This window comes from Falco cherrug, chromosome 9 (genome assembly GCF_023634085.1).
Source record: "Falco cherrug isolate bFalChe1 chromosome 9, bFalChe1.pri, whole genome shotgun sequence".
NCBI lineage: Eukaryota > Metazoa > Chordata > Aves > Falconiformes > Falconidae > Falco > Falco cherrug.
In genome coordinates, this window is record NC_073705.1 from 44,980,712 (window position 1) to 45,003,605 (window position 22,894).

General features: G+C 42.5%; 1 long non-coding RNA gene across 1 annotated transcript; it reads right to left on the reverse strand.

The window, feature by feature from the left end:
* Positions 1-1,595: 1,595 nt before the first annotated feature.
* On the reverse strand, positions 1,596-10,687 carry LOC129736793 (uncharacterized). The gene is made up of 3 exons (XR_008733866.1): positions 10,318-10,687; positions 7,796-7,858; positions 1,596-4,437 (listed from the first exon to the last, which is right to left on the reverse strand). It is a non-coding gene; the product is annotated as an uncharacterized LOC129736793 (long non-coding RNA).
* Between the last annotated feature and the right edge of the window lie 12,207 nt (positions 10,688-22,894).

Below are 22,894 nucleotides of genomic sequence, written 5' to 3' on the forward strand. Positions count from 1 at the left end.
ATTAGCCTGTATATATTAGTTGCTTTGATTACACTGCACTCACCACAAATGCACGAGCACACTGATATAGTTAAGTGACTGTACAGGTGCCTAGCGGGCAGTTAATCACAACCATCCCTTAAACAGGAGTTTTTGTGTGCACTGAATTTTGGGATGCTTAGGTGTCAATGCCTCCTATATAAGGTCACCTGTGAGCATCCGTGCCATACTGCCAGCTGGGACTAATCAGCTCTCAAACTAAAATCCTGGATGCAGCCTGAGCCTCTGACAGAAACTGGGCATGGTATGACAGCTTCTTGTGACTACACGGGTTTTTGTGATTGTGTCAGACGGCAGAAGACAGACAAGTCCTGTTCAGTTTGGAATCTCTCATAGGCACATAGTGACCTGAATTCTCTAATAAACGCTTTCAGAGACTGGCCAGATGGCATCGCGCACGTAAGGTGCTTATCCTGCAGCAAATCTCTGGCCTTAGCCACTCTGTGGTGGAGCATCAGCCTGAAAATATGGCATCAACCCCCCGCCACCTGAGGGTATTTCACAGTCAGTGCATCTGAGACACAAACAAATGTTGGCACAAAGGCTGAATGACAACTTGGACAAATAAGTATCCAGACACTGAACTAGCAGAGACCCCTACCACAGAGACATTGAAAACAGAAGTAATTTTGGCGAACTCCTTCTGTGCTGTTAGCCCTGCTCCAAGATCAAAACATAAAGCATGAGACGACAGTTCTGTGTCCATAACCAATGCAGGTTATGCAATGGCTGCCACAAGTCTAATAATACTGAAGGGCTACTGAAAACGACAGGCATACATGGGTTGGAATCAGCACCCTTGCTCGTGCCATTTAATGTAGGACTAGGGAGCTCTCTTTGCTCCCCACCAGAAATTAAAAAAAAAAAAAATAGTTGATGAGCTCTGCAAAGAAATTAGCTGTGATGGAGACAACTGCTCATAACCAGCAAGAACTCGTTGATCTGAAGTAAAAAACCAGACTGATGTGTAACAGGGTTTTCTCCTCACCTTCAGCCTACAGGAGGATAAAGTCAGTGCTCAGCCTTGGACAAATTCTTCTCGGAGCAATCTTCAGTAAAAAGCGCGTATGTATCTGATCCGTGATCACCATCTGACAATACTTTCCTAAAGATATTCATGAGGGGGTAGTCAGCAACACCATTGGACAAAACAGAATCAGGTAACAGATGTTCAGACTTGATCCGATGAATACTGAAGTCACCAGAGGTCTCCCATTCAGTTTTGGCACAAGCTATCTTATATATCTTATATAGCCTGCATATCTACAACAGAAGGTATTTATCCCTCTGCTTTTATGTTTCACCTGAGATTATTATTCGAGATGACACTGTCCATGAGTGATTTTAGTTCTCTTTGGCAAATACTATCCCAAGAAGTTGCCACTGCAGTCCATACTTCGGATAAACTGAACTTCTCCAAAGCTAAAATCCTGAATTCTTTAACTATACCCAGGTCCTTGCAACAGTTGAGGGCCACATAGTCTAGAGGGCAGAAAAGTCACCAGCAAGGGCGCCCGTTACCCCTTTTGGGATCATATTTTATATAAAGAACAAAGTATTTTATACCTTCTACTACCCACTTCGGAAGAAGAGACCTGAAACCCTGCCGTGCCTGTCAGCAGGGATGGTTTCTCCTGCGCTCCTGACAAGGCACAGTCACAGTGCCAACTAAGACAGACTGATTCAGTGTTAGCTGGTGGCATCAAGTTCTAAGCAAAGTGAGGGACCACCTGCCTCACTCAGTTGACAAGGTCAGACCAGGGTCCAACATCTGTTCTGGCAGGCATAGAGATACTTCAGAAACATCTTTATTGGAACTTGGCTGTGCAATTTTCTTGCTTGACTGCCAAACGCACACAAAAACCACAAGACACCAAAAAAAAAAAGCATTTGTCAGCTTGGACAAGCTAAATTTACTACTTTATATAAGCATACAGCTTGTGTACTTTGAAAAGCCACTGAACAAATATGTTTCTCCTCAGGTAGGGCCAAACAAATATACGCAGAAGCAAAAGGAAAACAAAAGGAAGAACAGATGCCTGTAAGTGAAATCATGATGAGAGGTACCTCTGTTCTACCTGCCACATGGGGAAAACAGCCTGCTGTGTAAGAGGCAAACTCTGTTGAAGAACCACCTTCAAGGGCTGACACATAATATCCCGATACCCTCAGATGAAGCAAAAAAAGATGTTTGGGCAGTGGTCACAATCATGCTGAAATAATTTGAGTGTACCTGCTTTAGTTCTTTCGGCCAAGACTTGGACCTCACACAAGGAACAGCTTTAACTGGAATAGCCCTCACCTTAGATTGAGGCCACTCTGGGACACTCATTGAGTAAAAACACTGAAGCGCATTAAATGATGTCCTGGGATCCCTCCAGAGACCCAGAGTATTTCTGTAATTGTGCTGATGGTCTTTGGGGCTTATGTTTTTGCCAGCAGAGAGAACATGTTGCCTGAAGGAGGACTGTAGTGTGGCGCACGCTGGTTGGAGGGCGTGGTGCAAAACCAAAAATCATGCGGCATTTTTCAGATATGGAAGGAATGGGTTTAAGTTCACTTTAGAGAACAGAATCTTCATACCTGTTAGCAATGCTTCATACAGAGCTGTAAACACATATGGCCATAGTCTACAGAGGAAAACCCTACTGCAAACACGTTTAATATCAAAAATGCTTTTAACTTTACTTGCCATTTGTATTCTACAGATTCATCTGCAAGCTACAAAAGACAAAATAGAAATAAAATATGTTGGCCAAGTGATCAGCAACAGAGCAGTCAAACACAGCTCCTTCACCAGCCTCCCCACTCAGAGATCTGGTGAGGAGGACTGGCAGCTCCTTCATCCTTGATATAAAAATGCTATGCATGGTCAGCTCTTCAAAAATAGGAAGCTGAGAGTCAGTTCTATCTAATCCCAAAGTCAATCAGAAAATAAAGTAGTAACAAGCACACAGAAGGACCAGAAATAGGTTCAGTTTCTCAGTGCAATAGAAACATTGCCAATGGGAGCATGGCCACGTGTAAGTGCCCATAAACTTGACCCCTGGGAACTGCATGTGCCTGCGTGGGTAACCACAGACCTCCGACTGTCCCCATCCAACTCCCCGAAATGCTGAAGGGCACCGAGACCATTCCTATTGTATTGACAATCATGTTAAGAGGAACAGTAGTACTATGAGTATTGAGGGAAAAATTACAATTTACAATCTGCAGTTTGCCCAACAGCAAAGCTTTCTACTCCTCCTCATATTCACTAGAAGGAAAACCAAATTTACGAGCCACCAAGCAATTCTGTTTTAAGGGCTCACCCCCAGGCAGAGAAATAAGCAGCATATGCATAAGACGGGTAGGAAAAGACAGAAGATATGTGAGTGAAGACCCCAATCACTGCTAACAATGTCAGCAGAGGGTGCTTCTGTTTCTCCGTTATTCAGCCCTTTGGTATTATTCTTAGCATTTATTTCATGCTCCAGTAAGTTTTGTTTATTGAGGTGATCACACACAACTCGGGTGTCTTAAAAGAACAGCTGCCTTCTGGCTTCAGGAGGGAGAGATTTAATCTGATTAGCCTTAACATCTTTTCAGTACACTGTTTAATAGCCACCTGATGACATTCTTCTAGGAAGTTAAAGAACAAGCCCCCTCACTTTTAAAGCCAGATTTAAATGCCCAGAGGAGATACTGAAAAGCTTACCACTGTACTGGAATCTGGTCCTTTACCGCTTTTTTAACAACCTGCTTATCTAGTTTCTCAGCCCTTTCTAAATGATGAGCTCTCTCTCACTTGCTAGAAAACTACTTCCAGGTGGACTTGAAGCACCGAGAGCAAAAGCTGCTGGAAAAATCATCACGTGCCTAGCTACAAAAGAAATCTTTTTGTCGATATAAAATAAATCATTCATAGAAAAGGTTAAATACACATATATACTGATAACTAGAAACAATAACATCTGCCCCTTCCCATCTTTCAAGCAATCGAAATATGCAAAACAAAGTGATGCAGCCAGCTCTCCTCCTCCTCTTTTTTGAGGAACTAAACCCCTGTTTGGTGCAGAGGAATATGCAGCTGAGGCAAGGTCCAGTGGTAGCCAGGCACCTTTGCCTGCCTCTTCAGCTGCCAAGCTAATGTCAACAAGACGTAGGAGCCTGAGTGACCACAGAAACAGCACTGAAGCCTTTCCCAAACACAAAGTAAAAGTAATATACACATAGGTCCTATCTGTGAAAGGAGGGCCCTCAACCAAGTAAAACGCTGTGAGATGTGCTGGCAGGCAGATGCTTTTCAGTCTGCTCATCTTAACTGTGGAAGGGGTCCAGGAGCCATCGGAAGACCTGGACGAGGACAAGGCTTGCAGTATTTCCTTATTTCCATCGGAGTCATTTTGAAATTTACACCTGTAAAACAAAGATGGAAAGGAAGAAAAATGGAGAGAGTTGTTTAATTGGGAGTGTGGAGAATGGCAAAAAACTTTAATACCTGAAACTGAGCCATGGGCAGGTGTAGATTATCAGTGATCTGAAAATAAAAAGGGATGTGACAGCAATTATATTTTTCCCTCTTCATTGGATTGCTGGAGATCACCCATTCCCAGCAGGTTTTTCTCCCTGTACCGAGGGTGCGCAATCGCTGAAAGTATGACTGCTGCTGCTGCTGGAAGTTTCCACAGTGAGAAGAAGGTCTGCACAGACAGGGGGGGCAGCACCACTGCCTCTCCAGAGCTCAAGTCCTGCAGCCAAAGTATCACACAAGATCTTCCCCTTGCCATCATCACACTCACCATCTTTCCTGGACAGAAGCCACAAGCTGACATTGGCTCGAAACGTTTGCTTTCTGGGACAGTAACTGTTTGTGACAACAGAACAACGTTCTAGGCAATCAGTGGGTTTGCTTCAAAAGAGGTAGCCAGGTCAGTTAAATGACCTCCCTCCTTAAGCCGGGCTGAGCCAGGCTGCGAGCAGCTTGGTGGCTTCCCCGTGGCACTGGCACACGGAGAGCGGTGCAGATAACGCTGAAAAACTGCCCCACTGCTTTGCCTGTGGGCTGTATAGAGCAAGGACCACTCCCCTGGAGAAGACGGCAACAAGGAAGCACAAGTCACCCAGACATCTCCTAACACCACCACCATGAAGCCAGCGTCACACAGCTCCAGCCCAGAGCCGCGCACGAAACACCCCCCGGCGTTTAGCTTTGGGCAGCTGCCGCATCAGGCCTGAGCTTCTACATCTGCCTCTTGGTAAGGGTCGAAACCGCTCCAGACCAAGCACTGTCACACAAGCAGGTCTGTAACAGAGAGCAGCAGTCATGTGCAGCAGGCAGGCGTGCCCTGTACGAAAGCAAATACACAGCAATCCCGGACCAGGCAAAGGTATGGCCGCAGCTGGGGACAGGAGATGGTTACGGGAAGCGTGCGGGAGCGCTCAGAGAACCGGGGCAGGGTCTAACAGGGGGCACGCGACCGTCATTCATGTATTACTGGCTCTGCAGCAGAGGAAGGTATTTCAGATTCGCTTTGCGGGAGATCTTTGTGGTGCATTCACAGGTTTTAATGGAATGCTTCCTTTGTGCTCCTTCCTCCCCCCAGCACAGCACTTTCCATGGCTCTGCGAGCCTGCGAGACCACTGCCGCTGTGTTTCATCACAGGACGCAGCAGCCTGCTTCCAGAGTAACGTTCTCTTGAGAAGCACTTCTTACCAGAGAGGTTTCATGCCTTTTGCATGGAAAAAGCCTGATATTTTTTCAGATAGCAGAAGGCACCTTGGATTGCAAAGTAATAGCTATGCTCGTCCTGCAAAACCTCGGTACTTTGGGAAGGTTATAGGTTCAGCCAGGTAGGACACATGATCTATCTGGGGCCAAGAATGACAAAAGCCACCTCTGTGCATTCAGCATTGGTTCCCCAATCCTTCTGCATGGGCTGGGAACCCACTGTTGCTGCTGTGGATCCTTTATAGTTGAAGTCCTCGGCTGCTGCTACACCTGCCAATTAAATAAGAAAGGAGCCAGAAGAGCTGCAAACCCCTGAGCCACAGGCAGCGTGCAGCTCCGCAGCGTGCTTGCTGATTCCAACACCCAGGGGACTCTGCCGATAAAGCCCATGGGTCAGCACCAGGGGACTGGAAAAGAAGGAAAGGCACCAGCTAAAGGAAAACCGCAAAGAAGCAACCAGGATTTCCACCTAGGTTACCTGAATACCAAAAGGAATAAAGCATTTAAGGTCTTTTTTCAACTGGAATGAATTTGCTGGGAACTTCAAATCTGTAATTATATGATGAAACCATCAGAAGAGGATAAATAAGGAAATAGGAAATGGACCATTTTAGGGCAAATTCTGTGCCTTTACCAGCTAGCCATTTTAATGAATTTAGAAACTTTAAGATGTTGTTATTTTAAGAACCATACCTAATCCTTTTGTTCTAGACTTGTTTGTGGTTTAGCTTTTTTTACTGGGGGTCTCACTGAAACCAGGGATACTATGGACATACAGAAAGATGCAAACAAAGTGTTTTCAGAGTAGTGATGGTGCTGAATTACCACAATAAGGGTAAATTAAAGTGGACAAAACTGCTGAGAGATAAAACTGTCACACTATACCGTGAAAGCACTGATATGACGGCAGAACGTCCACTAACTGCTTTAGAAATCATTGATTCTTTCTGCAGGAAATCCTCCCTTTGCTATCAAAACCAGCTCTAACTATAGCTGGAAAATTAGAGTTAATTCTCCCATTGCGCGTCTGAACAAGAAGCTAAATTAACTCCCAGCTTGCTTACTCCCTCCTTGCATACCTTGCTACAGGGCCAAGCAAATGAAGCTGGTGGCAGCCACATGTAGGTACACAGGGTGTTTTAAGTAAACAAAAAGGTACACAGGCAGGGAAAGCCGAGCTTGTGGCTGGAAGTATTTGCACCCACCTACCAGCTCACAGTGAGGCACCAGCCACTCAGAAAACAATGAAATTAAAAAAAACACAAGTGAAGATTTGTGTTCTGAAAGGGCAATTGTACCGTTTGAAACCCTCATCCAGAATGTGGCTGCTTTAAAAAGCAACAAACCCCTTTGCCCTCCACTATGAAGGCTATGGCTTCTCTGTATTTCCCCTTAGAATAAACAGTCTCAAAAGACTACAGGGTGGCCCTCCCCTCACGCTTGCTCTAGGCAGGGAGTGCATTTGGCTAGAAAAAGCTTCCAAGTACTTCAATGCCAGTACATTTATATTTGTGCAGACTTTAGACACACGTATTTAGGACAAATTCCATCTCAGGTAATTGTTGTTCCGGTAAGGGCTGTGGGTTAAAAAATTGGATTTTTAGGAATTTACAGAATCACACTTTGGCTGATCTCTCAAAACACGGAGATGGATGTGGCCACAGATAGATGGTGATAGAATACAGCAGCGCAAAGCCACCACAGAATTTCACTTTTGCAGCTTCTGTTCTTATCAATGAGGAACTATGCTATGACGCTATTCTTCATGCCCTCAGAACAAGAGTAAGATCTTCTACAAAGCAGGAACTGATATGAACACTTATGCTTTGATCAGACTAGATCATATTTCTCTTGATTGTTTTACACTGTAAGCATTAAACAGATTATCTTCTACTCTTATTTCTTCCCAATCCAGTGGTACAATGAAGATAATACTCACCTGCACGGAAAATTCTGTGAAGGCTGCAGATGGAAAAACCTCTAAGTGCTGTGATTTATCTATAATGATTACCCAATTAATGTAATGAAACTGCCAATCTTATTACCTTTATGTGGTTTTTTGTTGAGTTTGAGAAGCTTTGAGCAGCAGACCTTTCGACCCTTCTGACCTAAGGGTGGAAAATAATACATTACCAGTGGAGAAAGATGCAAATAGCTGTACATAGATGCTAAATAGCCCACAGACATTTTGATTCGGTATTTACCATTGAAATCCTTGAACAGAGAAATCTGTGAAACAAAGGATCATCATGACTGATATCTACAGAAATCTGCATGACTGCAGAGCTTTGTCCCTAGCATGGAACAGGAATCAATTTGTTATTTTTCCATTGTTACTAGTAGATACACCAGATGCACTGTACAGAAATTTTTTACTCTTCAAAATGTCACATGTTGGCAGGCAATACAAGCAGCAAATTCCAGCGATTTTAACCTAAGAAAGAGATTCTGCACTCCTCCTATAATTACATTACTTAATGATAATATAAAAGATTACTGAGAGGAAAAGAGTATCCATATGTACAGGAGCATAGAATAAATTGCTTGGACAGGCAAAGCCATTTAATTATTCCCTCCTTACTAGACCTAAATAAGTGAGCTGTTGATTGCATTTGACACATTATGTGCTGGACACACTAAAAGGGAGAAGAAAGGTTGACTCTTGAGCTGAAGTGGAGCAGAAAGGACAGAGGTAGGCGATTTCTCATCAACAAAATCTCACATATGCTCAATATTTCTAGAAATTCCTGCGGTACAGTTTTACAGCCAAGGCTAGTGATGGTGGCTGCTCCAGCATCCGAGAGGTTTGAGATGTCTTGTTACTATCCTTTCATTCCGATTTAACAGGTTTTACATAAACCATACATTCATCTTGCACACCCAGGCACTTCTGCTTTCCCATCGGTGTGTTTTTGGATAAGGCACAGTCTCCTTTGCACACTTTCTCCCCACCTTCTGACTCAGGGAAGCCCCAACCCCCTAAGATGCACATTAATGAAAAGGGAACGTTATTACAGGATCCTGCACATATTCGTTCGGGTTTTGTTGGGTACTGCTGTCTCCTGTCCTTCCTGGACCGGCTTCTGCTATGCTCCTGAACACACATCTAGAAATTTTCCTACTCCCTTTGCACTGTTCCATAACTTTTCCTCAAGGGGCCTGGGAAGCCTGAAGAAATAGAAGTAGAAAATGCAAAGGGAGTAGAAGGACTTCAGGCAGCAGAGCTCTGGCAAACAGCTCTGCCATCCCGAACAGATGCTGGCAAAGGAGAAAACTGGACAGCTGACTTGACCAGTTTGAAAGAGCTTCCCCATGTTTCTCCACACTCCTCTTTACACATATTGTGATTCTTACAAGGTTTCTAGAAACTATGAAGCACAGCAAATCTGCTGCTCCTGACCTCTGATCATTTAGCTTGTTTGGTTTTCCTTTTCTCACATTCATTCCCTACATAATGGGTAAAATAAACACCATGGAATAATCACAGTAGGTCTCCCAGATTTACAATATGAAACAACAAATTTGAACAGGTAACTCTGAAAGTTACACCTTTCAATTTAAAAATCCTACTCAGCTGTCTCTCTGCAAACCCAGAATGCCATCGCCAGAGATGTGGCTATGGACAGACAGAAAAACCTCTGAGTTTAAGATTTAAACTGCTCTGTGAATTTGTGTGCTTTACAATACTGCAAAATGGTAACCGGGTGCCACAAAGCAATACAGAAATTAAAGTGGGGAAGATCAGTACCTTAAAAAAGAAGAAAAAAAAAAAAAAAAGTCAAGACTATCTGAAGGTTCAGAAGAGCTACTCTCACCCAGAACTTCTCCATTTACTCCAGTTCTGATGATCTTCTTCATATTCCCTTGTTCCATAAGGGTAGAAACTTTTTTCCTCTAATGTGTTTCTTGCTATTCAGAAAATACATTATTTTTATATTGGCAGTTGGTTATCTACTGGAGAAATAGAAGAGGATTTTTTTTCAGAGCAGCATGTTTCAGAACACAGATTAAGGTAAAATTAATTACGCTGTACTACATGCAACAGGCAGTAAGAGAGGAAACACTACTGTACAAATCAATGCATTGATACACAACCACATTCTTCAGTCTAAGTCCTTTCCCAAATTCATTCTCTCCTTTTCAGTTGTCCAGCCCCGTTTGTTTTCTTCAGTTAAAATCAACATAGAGAATAGGCATTTTGTATCACAAAAGGAAAGAACAGGAAAATGAGGAGATGGTTGTGTTAGAGGAATATACTGTACCTTCTGCAGGAAAGGCATTCAGGCACAAAAGAAAAATGAACAAAAAGCCACAAAGTGCCAGGATCTTCATTTTTCCAACTAGTCACAAGATGTCTTCAAGGAGGCTGAAGGAGCAGTCTGGTCTGCCGCCAGTGCAGCCTTACCTTTTTATAAGGTAGATCGAAAGGAATGCCGTGTTCAGAATGGGTGGAGATTTGGCCTTTGTATTATATACCTCACGGGATGAAAAGAAACAGCCTTTCCTGTTATGAGAAGCAGTTTAGTCAAAATCGAGCAGCAGTTTGCTGCATTACAGAATGTCCTACCTGTTGAAAAGAAGTGCCTGTCTTTCAGTATTGAGCATACAGGGATGCCCTGACACAGAGTGTTCGTCCTGGGGTTCACAGAAGCCTCCCTGGGCGACCTCGTGTGCTCCTCCGTGTGCCCGGGAAGGCAGAGAGCACAGCCGAAAGGAAGCTGTGTGGACAGTGAACTGGAACTGAAAAGGCAAACCAAACTCAGAGTGTTTAAATCAAAGCAGTTGCCAATGTGTTGTTAACATAATTAACAAGACAGGTGGTTAAGCGGCAGATTTCTGAGTTTATTATTAACTTCTCAGTATCTATTATGTCTGGATAAGTAAGTCTGTTACAGAGATTCCAGTTAACAATCAAGATTAAGAAGTCCATCACATTCAACACCATATCAAGGTTCAGAAAGCATGCATTAAAAAAAAAAAAAAAAAAAAAAAGAAAAAAAAGCTCCTTCAAGCAGAGATCGACTGCAGAGCTGAGTCTTTTAAATACAGCAAAAAATTAGGTTTGGCAGCATTTGATTCTCACAGCTTATTCTGGTAAGATTTGGATCTCAAATACCAGAATACGCTATGACCCGTGTAGCCTTAAAAGCTGGGAGCAGTACCGGCAAGCCACTCGCACTTGGAACTGCAGGACAGGTGGCTTCATTCTGGTGCACATGCATTGCCCTTTCCCCTCTACCCCCAGGTTTCAGAGGTTTCATATTTTAGGATTTGGATTTGGCTTGTTTCTTGCTCTGGACCAGCAGCCTTCCACACTGGGTCACCCCTTCATCTACCAGTCTTAGCCTCAAAAGCTTATTTCTACATTCCTTCCTAGCAATATCCAAATACTGTGAAGATCACTCGTGCCTGACAGTAATTTTTTTTTTTTTTTCCTGCCAAGGCTGACATCAGCAAGGCTCTAGGATCAAATCACTACTATCTCTTGCTACAGATAGTATTATCTTCAAAGTGCTGTATGAGCAGCCCTGCCTCACCACTGGCACACCTCAGCCGTCTGGGCTGCGGTAGGGTTTTTAGCTCACATCAACGCCAAGCTTCTCAGAAAGTACTTTTACAGTTCAGTCAATGATGCAGAGAGAAATGAACGGGACATCAGAGCGTCGATGTTGGGTTTATGATCTCAGGTTTCTTTTGAATAGTTGAAACACACGGATGTTAGCCCTCATCTTGTACTTTTAAAGCCAACAACTTTGACAAGTAACACAGAATCAATTTATTAATTTATATAGAAATTCTTTACTCCTCTCTAAAGGGGGAACGATCATTAATATTATCAAAGTAGATTTAGTCAGGTGTTTTATAAAGAACAACTAGTTCCAGAAAATATATAAACTAGAACTAGTTACACAAGCTAGAAGCATTATCTTTGACATGGAAACATCTCTGCTGTCCATTTTATTAACGGAATCAAATTTACAGCTTCAGTGTATGAACAGAATCATTACATTGCTTTGAATGAACTGTAAATGGAGAAGAAAGCTTGGCCCATATAGCTCTGAGCACAGGATGAAATCTAAGCTGGTAACAGCTGAATCTCTTCAGCCTGGCTTTCCTGAAATAATCTTTTCTATTCCACCAGCAACTTCCCGTTTTAGCAGACCAAGGTTGATTTTGTTACCAAAGAATTTCAAACTTGCATTTGTGCCAGTTACCTGACACAGCCCATCCCACTCCAATTCGGGAAAACTTTTGACTGTATTTCTGCCCAGTCTTGCTCAGGGAAGTACTCACTCGATTTCAACAGGGCAAGTGACTTTCCTGTATAGGGTGTTAATCTACACCAGGATCTCAAGATGGAAATTCGCATTTTTTTTGGCTAAGTGATACTCTTGTAAAGATGTGGTAGTTACCGCTTAACTCCTGTACTAGACTGCAAAGCTGAGAAGGAAAGAAACGGGGGAGAAAAGAGATTTTTAGATAGGATATGTGACTTCACAAACTATTTCTACACATTAATCCAAACGCTATTAAATAGAAGTAAAGGCAGCTAGATGGTAATTCCGTGACAGTAAAGCTACTACAAAACATAAGAAGAAAAAATACAGGCAGGCAAGTTGTGCTGAAGGTTTAGCACAGCATGCAGCCCTTGCAATTATCTCTACCAGTGACTAAAGGACAGAAGCAAGACAGTTTTCTGCTGATTTTGTTACATCTTTTCTTTTAAAATATCCAGTGAGAGATGTGAGCAGTGACAAACTCACTGCATACACCAAGTATCTGCCACAGATAGTGGAGAACAAGCAGATGCGATCTTTTTCAAGAAAAAAAAACAGACACAAAAAACAACTTAAACTGAGCACACAAAAAAAAGCTGGGAAATTTCATGGGCTAGTCAGCCTACTCACTAAGGTTTGCAGAAGATCTGAAATGTCAATAAGGCACATGAAAGAAGAGGTAGGAGAGTCATTTTTCTACAACGTTCAGTCAGGCTGGCTGAGCAGCAGTAATGCTGAAGCAAGTACGTATCTCACCAGCTACGGTATTTTATCTCCATTATAGCTCCTGAGAAAGTTCTAGGCAGGCTCGTGTATATGGCATGATGTTGTACAATATAGGAGAAAACTCATCGCTGCAGAGAGAGTCTCGCGATAAGCAGTCAATGAAAGATTCTTAGTATGGCTCTGAATTAAAAAAGTAAAAAGCAATATATGCCTGATTCCACAGAATTCAACCCACTGCACTTCTAAATGTTGAATCAAATCTCACTTAAATCTTGATGTCTTTAACTGTTCTACATATTTAAACCTGTGAAAACCTAGGAAATTAACAAGACCAAAATCTAGGATATTGTTGTAAAGTCAGTGAGGCTTTTCCTACCAAGTTGATTCCAAGCTAAATCCTCCATTTAGCTGTTGTTTGTTTTTTTATTTTTTAGTTTTTCTTAGAGTCCCAGGTCCTACTGAAACGTCTGAGAAAGATGGAGCAACAAGGGATGCATGTGTGGGGTTTGAAAGAAAGAAAATAACATTCTATTTTCCCCATAAGGTGTTTTAAGATGTATAAATACATATCCTTCTAGTTGAATTAACTCTGCTTTTTTACAAACAAAAATTGTACAATGAACACAATTGAAAGATATTTTTTTAAAAAAAGCTGTATTGCTTTGATTTTCCTGGGGGCGGGGAAGGTCTTGCTTTACTGGTAAGTCCATCTGGTGACTTTGCAAACCATATTCTGGTAGTAACTGTGTGAGCAGCATGTTTTAATGGTAACCCAGAACAAAATCTCTGGTTTGTAATCAAGACCCATAGCCCCTCTAATGGTTAAAGCTCTCATGCCCAAGAAGTCATTACGTATTCTGACCATTTGTTACTCTCAAGACCAATTTTAGTTTCACTGATTTTAGGGTTTTTATTTCCAAAATTTACACTCAAGCTCTCCTCATGCTTCTCTGTTAACAAGGAGCTACCATCCCACCCCAAAGAATGCCTCTGTTGAAATATCAACATATCTGAGAACAGAAAAATAAAAAAGGAAAATCTTATCATGGGGTGCATCTCAGCTCTGTCTCTTAAAATAGCAGCTGCCTCACCCAGCTGGCTTTCTTCCTTAAACATAAAAGTGAAGTAGAAATAAAATGAAAAATAAATCTCATAAAAGGCACATATTAACTCAAACCTACTAAGAATTTATGAATGCAAAAGAAGAAGGTTACTAGGTAAGATGGGGGATGAGTTGCATAAGAAGTTCACCACATGATGACTACTGAGGTTTCCAGCTACGTGCATTTAATTAAACTGGAAAGGTCTTGGAATGTTAAATACATTACAGCTGCTGTCAACACCTACTTCAAAAAAGAAACATTCATCTTCTAACATATTTACAACTGAATATTGGCAACAGGACTGTTTACAAAGACTTATTTTCTTAAATATAGAGAACTGCGTTGTAACTTTACCATCAACCCCAAGCAAGAAAACAGCATGTGCTACTTTTGTTTTCTGCTTGGAAGAGGAAGGCTGCTGCTGTGTCTCTGTTACAATCCAAGCTTTCCAGCTGCTGTGATGGGAAATGAGGCAAACCTGTGTATTTATCACCGCACCCCCAAAGACCCCACAGAGGGGAAACTGAGCAGGTGGTGGGAAGCTCTGCTGTCTGCCCAGGGGAACAATTTCATATGGTTTACACTTCTGCTTTTCAGCCTGCTTTTTATTTCCAAGTTTGGAGAAGCCAAAACAACCACTTAAAAGCCATTGTGCCAAAAAAGAGCACAACGGACTTTGCCAGATGAGTCAGAAGGATTGCCTACAACCTTCCCGGTCTGCCTGCTACCAAGGGAGGCCACCGCCATCTCCACAGCTTTGGCTGAGCAACTCGGCAGATGTTACCTGCAAAGTGGTTTTGGCCCTCAGACCAGAGAGGATCAGCGATTGCTACTCCAGAGTGTGGCAGAACAGTCAATGTCTGTATTTTCTTTTATCCATGTACAGCCTAGATACTCTCATCCATTCTGCTGAAGACACATCACTTTCTGGAAGGGAGATTATCCTTAGACTTACGTTCTTTGATTCTTAATCTTTATTTCACATAATCTGCCTGTAACCTCTGGCATTGCTGGCTGCCCGTGTCCCCAACTCATTGTGTCTGTGCCACTAATTCTATGCATTTAGGTTAGTTTTTGAAGTATTTCCTCACCTGGTGCTTGTAGTCACCTCCAGTTTCTTCCCTTGAGTCTGTTCTCTTCTCATACCACTTTCTTCCCTTCTGTCACTCCCATGCCCTTGTCACTCTCTGCTGTCCAGCTACGCCCCAGTCTCACTTTTCCTTTATTATGACCTGGTAAGAGGTGAACAAAATTTTTGGTTGCAACCGTTTAATTATTTTTTTTTTCCACTGAAGCTATTTTTTTTCAAGGTATCAGTTTGCTTTCTGGCAGAAGTAATTTATTGAAAAGCCAAAATATAAGTGCATGAAAACCAGTGTGTTTGATATGTTGGGCTGTTGTGGTTGTGTGTTTTTTTTAACCAGTCTCAAATTATACACATGCTTTGACTCTACCATCGCTCCTCATGGGAGAGAAATAAAATTTCCTACTCATCACGTGGGCTAAATTGTCCATTCAGCATAATCTCTCATAATACATTGTGGCTAGAAACCTGCTGATGCACGCACCAAGCTGAAAGGAGTTAGCTTTTCAAACCTTCCCTGGAGCTGGAGCTCCCCATGGAGAGACAGAAAGGTTTCCCTCACCACCACCAGTCTCCCCAGTGAACAGAAGCCGCTCTTGCCCGCTGCCAGGAAGCCCATACCCTTCCCGGCCACAGCGCGCCCTCCCACCTGCCCCGCCATGGCAGCACGCACCCTGCCGCAGCCACGCCAGGTCACACCGCCTGCCTTCCTGAAACCCGCGGGTTCCAAGACTACTCCCCACCCCTCCTCACGACTGCCGTCTTTCCATTCCCTTCCTTCTCTGTACAAGGAAGCCTTGTGCTCTGTACATACCAACACATGCAGCCACATACCGCAGTGACAGGCCTAGTTATGTCTGGAAGGCCAATAGTGGCTCCAGTTAACTTGGCGTTTGGTTTATTTGTTGTTGAGCTTTGTTTTGTGCTTTTTGGTTTGTTTTTTTCGTTCTAAAAAACCTTGCTGTCTACTCAGGTGTGTGCTAAAATCCCCTGCTTTTCAAGGGGACTTTTACTATGGCAGATACATTAAGGAACTCTACAACTACAGCAAAAGTTGAGCCTGTAATTAAATTAGCATCTCATAGACTGGGATTACAACAGGCTGTAGTACGCCCCCACGCACTGTGGAAGATAACGATTTAAAGTGCTTCAAAGAATAAATTTTAAATTATGATTTAAAAAAGCAGATTTTGATATCCATTCTTAATCTTGTTTCACGTTCATACACATTCAGTATTTCCTTAAGGAAAGGTTCTAAGTTGGTTGACATAACCATAACTCGTCACATCAGTTTTTAGAAAACATGGCCTTTGCCTGCAAGGCACTACTACTTGCACTTATTTTCACATTCACAGAGCTCAGTACTTGCCTATTCTTCTTTCAGTGTTCATCATTATTAAAATTATGAAAACTAGATTCATCTACTAAAGAATTAGGTGAGAAAGTTTTTTGTGATTTTTGCACGGCTCTGCTCACTTCACTCCTGCCTATACAGCTGGCGGTCTCCCAGTTTCCCTGGCATTCATGAATTCCTTGCTGAGGTAGGATGAGCTGTTCCTCAATGTCACCAGCTCTACCCCTCCTTCCTCCCTCCATGGCTGAGCTCCCGCGCGGGGGTTATCCATTACCTAGGCTTGGATACACGCCTGCCTTCACCACAAAGGCTGATTTTTCTTCCTTCCAACATTTACGCCTGCTGCTCCTTCTTCAGCCACAGAACGGTGGTAGCAGAGGGCTTCTTGACTGCATCTTTGCTGGAGCTCTTCCTCTGCCTTACGCCCTGGCCTGCGCTGCCTTCTGTCCCAAAGGGCAGGCTCTCAGTGGGCTGTCAGACACCCCCTACCTGGTCCTGTAACCCCTGGTGTGGAAAGCACATTCAGCTCATTTCTCACACCTGCTCATTTTCCATTTCCTTCCTTTTCAGCACTACAGCTAGTGCTTCTGTGTTGTTACTTATATGTATATAAAAAGGACAACCGGCACGCCTAATTATGACCCTAGAACTCAGTGGGATTTTTTGCAGGTCCAGGCATGACTCAATGACATGTAAACAGAATTTGCTAGAAGTTCCCACCTTTTACAGGAATTCCTTATTTCGTTATGCACGCGCCAAAGAACAGAGACATAGCATACATTTATCCTGCAATTAAATTAAAATCAGATTGTAAATGTTGACTACAGCTGATGTTTCTAAGGATTTCTATGATGTTTTAAGTAATTCTACTTTAAATGATTATCTAAATAAGCAGCTGCAAAATTGTTACTAATTTACTTCAACTTTTTTTAACAAGCATAAGAAAGCGTTCTTCAGTTAGCTGGTATAAGCAAGAAGGCCAGACCTGACTGCATTTATTTTCAGTTTGCACAGCAGAATACAAGATGAAATTTAGATCTTACCTTATGAAAATATTCAATGTAATTAGCTGTGCAATTTTCATCCGACTTGCCCCACCTCTAACACTGCTGGAAGCTGTGAGGTTATGCACCGGCCTTCATGAAACCTATATAATAGTACACCCATAAAACAATAACACTTGGCATGCCTGGTGTCTTTATACAACTTGACAAAGCCAGAAGACAAAGATGATTCCTTCCTTATATCTGCTGATAAAGGGAAAATTCTTTTGAACTCTTCAATATTTGAAAAAAATAAGCTGCCTTACCAAATTATTTTCTTTGATCTTCAGTTTACAGCAAACTTAGAATTTAAGTGGTTCCAATTTAAAAAAAAAAAAAAAAAAAAGAAAAATGCATTTAAATAACCTTGCCACGTAATATTTAAGAACAAACTGGATTTTTATTTCAACATTCAACCACATCAGTGTCCTTTAGTCATCATAGTAAAGTGGAAAGGGATTCTTGGAACACAGGAAACAGTACATCAATCTGTGGCAACCCCCAGCGAGGATGGCTGTTCAGACCTGTAACCTGGCACTGCAAGGCCAGCTGCCACACAGGCGAGTAAGGCGCTGGCACATGGCTCCGAGATCAGCCTTAATGCAACACTCACCCACCTCCATTTTACCAAGCAACAGACCCCGACCACAAGTGTAACAGAACAGACACACTCTAGGAACGCAAATACCTCATTCAGACGTACGCAACGCGTCTCAGAGTGAGGAACATCATCTTTAAGCTTCTAAACAAATCTTCAGCACTATTGCAAGGCATTTCTTTTTACGAACGCGTATACTACCACAGAAAGGTAGTGGCGTGTGGGGGTTTTTGGGGGATGAAACTTGTAATATATTATTCCCACTTCTTGCTAGTGGTCCTAACACCAAAAAGAATTACTGGAAATCTGTTTTTAAATGACCAGTTTCACTTCAGAGAAATAGCGTATCACTTGGAAACTGAGTTGGCCGGCAAACAATTTTCTGGGGGGTGGGGTGGTGGTGGGGTGGTGTGTGTGTGTGTGTGTGTGTGTTGTGAAACAAGCTTCTGACCACTGTCAGGGGAATAACAGCATTGAATATTTAACTGCAAAATCCAATATTAAATGTAACTTCCATGAAACATACTATTCATACATTTTTATGAATTGTATGGTGGTCTAAGTATCTACAGAAGTACCAGATTTCTTCCTAGACACGAACTCACCACCACTGCAATGGTGAGATAGCACAAGCATGGTAATTTACTTGTATGAAGGTCATGGCTTTTGAGTTACAGGTCTTGATCTACTGAATGCAAGCCTAAAATCACTGCACCTTCCCACCCAGACTGGACACAAGATATTACGCATCTACCATCACTACCAATCACCTTATTCCTGAACTGCAGTGATGATCTGCCCAAAGGTCATCACTTTTTCCTCCTAAGCAATATGATACATCCTCAACCACCACCAACTCTTCTGAGAAAAATTATGCCACAAGTGAAAAAAACAAAAAAAACCCCACAACACCAAACCCAAACAACTCACCCAAAATGCAAAAGCAAACAAGAATTGTATTTCTTAAAGCAATACATCCTTTCAGGATTTCTGAAGAACTTGTAAAAAGCAAGAGTAACTTATCAGATTCCTCCCCCTGCCCGTGACAATGTAGGAAAACAAAATTCCAGGTATGTTTGCAAATTATAGTTGAGCCTCAAGGGAATAAGAAGAAATGCAAGCTGAACTGAAATACAAAAAGCACACTGTCCTATCATCTATGTTTCTTACAGAGACAGTCAGACAAAACTTGGGCTCTTAATAAAAGCTTCAGTAGAGTTCTCCTATCCCATCAAATTTCTAGCTAAAAGTAAAACCACTGTTGATGAAGTATGTGTTTTGTTTCTTCTACTTCTCAGTCACACAAATACAATGGAGGTGACCATAAATATTTTGGGGGACAAACTGTGTTCATTGCATTGAAACGGTGCCCAGTGAACTGGATCATGGAATTTTAGCTCACGCAAGCTGCAGCAAGCAGCTGACAGTAAATCAAATGATGGAACATTCTCCTCAGACAGATGTCTCCCTGCAGGAGCTGGCAGGAAGAAGTTGAAACTTATGCCATTATAGAAATGCAGACAGCCTTAGCCTCTAAACACCTTAGTTCAAGTTCTGGATGTCGTATTATCAACTTATTTTGGTTGTGCTGTACGATCAGCATATCCACAACACACAGAACCAGGAGGAGGCCACAGTGGCTGAGTAACAGACTCCGAAGAACAAAGTCTCTCTGCTATCCCTGCAGCCATACCCCGTCAGATCAGCACAGACATGGTTTATCTATGTTTTTAAGGAAGAGATCAATATGCAGATCAATCACAAAATCTTTCCAAAAGCCCTACAGGCTGACAGCTGCACAGTATTTTCTGCTTTGGAGGCTTGCCAGCTGAATTAAATGTTTTATCTATTCAGGAAAAAGTGTGAGATGCTTGCTCAGACATTTGTCATTGTACCACTTCATTTCCTCATACTAAGTTTTCTGGAACTGAGCAACCCGACTAGTTATTTTGGACCACAGATGCAATAGTGCCTTGTATTCTTCTATCATCTTTCTGAGAAGGAAAAAGCTAAGAAGTGCTTTCTCAAGGAGTAGCTAAAAGCGAAAGAAGGACAGGCCTTTTGGAGTCATGGGGAAGAGCAAGAGGAATAACCCTCCCCATTTAGGTGCCCGTGTTTTTCCCCTCCTCCAGGGGAAGAAGTGACACGCAGCGGGAACAAATCTGCTTCTGTAACAAGAGGGTTACTCAGCTCCTCTCACCACCCTGTCAGGGAGGTGTGAGCTCTGGCAGATTAGCTGTCAAAACCAGTTTCCTAAATCACATCTTGCTTGAGCTGAAGGACTGGACTTACCACAAGAAGAAAACATTTCCCTCACTCATAGCACACCTAGCACTGCATCCAGTGTCAGTATTTTTGGACCGAAGCCTTGCCTTGTTTCGGTACGCTCTCTGTTTAGAAGCCTACAGCTATCAGATAAACTGGTCCACATCATATCTAAGGCTCTGAAAGGGCAGAGAGAACAGAAATCATCTAAGAAGCCGGGGTGAAAGGAGACACATTATTCCATCTTCACCACATTGCCTGCAGAAGTGAAGTTAAAACCAAGCAACACAAATAGAGCTCCAAGCCCCACCTTAATATAGGCAGGCTATCCAGAAAATGACGTGTGGAGACAGAATGAGTGAACAGAGCGCTCGGAGACCACGACCACCCACCCCCCGGTGCACAGGCACACCAGCCGGCAGCTCTGCACAGGCTTTACTTGCAGGGCACAGACCGAGGAGCAGCAGGACACTTGCTGAAAAAGCTCTGCCAAAGATGTTTTAAACCTTGCTCCGGGACAGTCTCCTATGCACTTACCAACTCGCTATAAACTGCTAGGAGAAACGATAATCGTAGTCTTGCTTTTCTTTTGGGTCTTTCCTAGTTCCTACATCCCAGGTGCTGTCATTACTGCCTCCAATACAGCGAATACACCTACAGCCTGCAGTTTCTATGCTACGTACCCTTCCCCTTCAAAAATGGAGGCCAGCACATACTCCCAGAGAACTACATTGATTCACCACGACTACTCCAGGTTGAATTAACTTAACTTTGTATCCCCAGAGTTCTTAATTCTCCCTGCCTTCTCACAGCTCAAAAATTAGTTTCGTTTATCTCTAAATCTAACAAGATCATTTGCTCCAACTGTTTTATCCTCCTTATGCCACGAACATCTGCTTCAGCCTGGTTAGAAGTTCTCATATATATAAAATGCAGATTCTTACTAGAATGGCATAAGCTCTAACAAAATATTAATGAATCTTGTATTAGCATACCACCTCCAGAAATAATGACTCTATAAAGACTGCAATTTTAAGAATTTATCTAGTTTATTCTTGGCAAGTGCAAAAAGACACTCTGGAGCATGCCTTAATTTAATAGGATATCAAAATACTTTTTGCAAGAGTTTGAGACACATCCTTTGTGGCATTTGAGCTTAAAGGTATTAGTAATGTGAATCTAAGGATGCACCCCTTATTTCCCTGGATGATTCAGAAATACTTCTGTACTCAATTTCCTTCCCAGCCCCTCAACTCACCTTGGTGAACAAAACCAGCATTTTTTCAGATGCAAAGGTGTGATACAACAGTTGCTGCTCCTTTCATAAATTAAGTCTTAAAGAAGACTGTTGTATAAATACATCAAACTTCCAGCTGACAGATCTAAAGTTACAGGTTAGCAGGCTAGAGAGTAATCTGTTTTCATTCCACCACCTGTCTCCAATCACTCCCGACACACTTCTGTCAAAAATTTTGTATATTCTTCAACCTTATTTGTTAAAGGCTTTTCTTTCTTCTGGGCGAGTCTGAAGACGACCCTAGTTCACTGCTTCTAGTCTTCCATTTCCAGTTTGCTTAAGAACATTTTCTGCCTTCCCACTACTCCCACTGTATCTTAGGTGGCATTTATGATGAACTTTAGCCAATTCCCTGAACCACAAGGTGGAACTTGTGGAGAAGGGAACTCTACCTTTTGATCCCTGTGTCTCCTGGAAATAGTACTGTCAGCTGTTTTTTTTTTTTTTTTGGGGGGGGGGGGGCGGGATGGAGCTCTTGATCCCTGTTGTACTTACACACTGCCAAGGAAAGTAATGCTGACATCTGCCCCACTGCTCCAGTCAGATGCCACCAACACAGACGCTCCAACTGAAGTGGCGCACTGGCAAAAGCTTAGCCACACTGCTCTTGAAGCGGTTTTTGCTGCTTTTACTACCCGAGGAACCGACCTGGAAACACGGCACACATCTTTGTCCACCTTCGTTGGTATGAGCTACCAACGTGATTGAATCCACTCCAGCCATGAAACTGCAGATTCCCAATTTTACTGTCTGTAAAACAAACAAATGAAAAACCAGAAACCCTTTTCCACCTCACCCCCCCTTTCCTCCCTTGTAATTCATGGATTCATCTATAATGCAAATGAATAAATTGTTTTTGACAGACTTGCTTCAGTTAACTGATGAAAAGAGACTGACATGCCACCGCTGTGTTATTACTAAACAGACTTTTAACATCTCAAGACTAACAAAGGCATTAACCTGCCCACCTGGCCCACCCTCCTGCATAGCTTGTACCAAAACATTGCTCCCAGTAACCACTGCACTACAGCATGAGAACCAGAACTGACTTGAAGACTTTAAGAGAATTAAACATGACGTCCATTACCTGCGGCAACTTTTGAGATTTTTCCCCCTTGACCTGTGTTCTTGGATTCTACTCTTACCATGATTTTTATGCTGCCCTGTTTTGGGCCAACACCACTTATGATTCCCTTTCTTTCCCACCCTGCTATGCTTGCACATAAATACATATTTCTCCCGCATTTATTGGCAGTTAAGCAGCTGCTTAAGCTTTTTCTCACTAAAAAAAACCTTCTTACATCTCATTTGAAACATGGAAATTGTTTTCCTTAAATAAGCACTTACTTGAAAGAGGAATTCATGAAAATATCTGATCTTGCTTGCACTTGTGACC